Source organism: Acanthisitta chloris, unplaced genomic scaffold (genome assembly GCF_000695815.1).
Source record: "Acanthisitta chloris isolate BGI_N310 unplaced genomic scaffold, ASM69581v1 scaffold33933, whole genome shotgun sequence".
NCBI lineage: Eukaryota > Metazoa > Chordata > Aves > Passeriformes > Acanthisittidae > Acanthisitta > Acanthisitta chloris.
In genome coordinates this window covers 27,805-28,536 of record NW_008664841.1, presented here as the reverse complement: position 1 = coordinate 28,536, position 732 = coordinate 27,805, and positions in this window count along the sequence as shown.

Here is a 732-nt window from a genome sequence, read left to right as displayed (position 1 = left end):
AGAACCACCGCCGCCCCTTTCGGCACCTTGTTGTTTTACAGCTGAGCTGCTGTGAACGCCGTCGTTTTAACTCTCGCCTGGGTAACACGCAGTGCTTTTAGCCGTGCCCTCGCAGGGATGTGGTGGTGAGTGGTGTAGGGTTGTATTCTTGCTACAGAAACCAGGTGGCATTCACTGCCTGCGGATAGGAGCTTCTATGAGAAAGGGAACGAGGTAAGCGGTGGTATTTTTAATGTTTTGTGTTGGCCATGGGTTCGCAACACCCTGTGAATGGTGGGTTGAAAGCCACTGTGGCTGCAGAACTAAGGAAATGAGAAAAACCTGGACTTTGCACCTTGGTTCCTAAAACTACTTGTTTGGCCATGATGATGTAATCTAACTTTATTTGGCATGGGGCTTTTCTTAGAGTTTCCCTATGTTTCTGCTTGTGACTAAAATAGGAGTCTAGAGTTAAGTGCAATATAATCAGTACCTCGGGAAGATTTAAGGGGCACTTCGGTTTTTTTCAGGTCAAACTCTTATCTGTTCAAATAAAAGCAAAATAGTCAGTTTCCTCTCAGAGATAATTCAGAGATAAGCAAGCATTGCCTCATGCTAAGGCTGATATAAACCTTCTCCTCGTAGTTTTGCTGAACCTTTAAGCTTGCTTCTAGTCGTAGAATCCCAGAATGGTTTGGGCTGGAAAGGGCCTTAAAGATCATCTAGTCCCAACCCCCTTCCATGGGCAGGAAT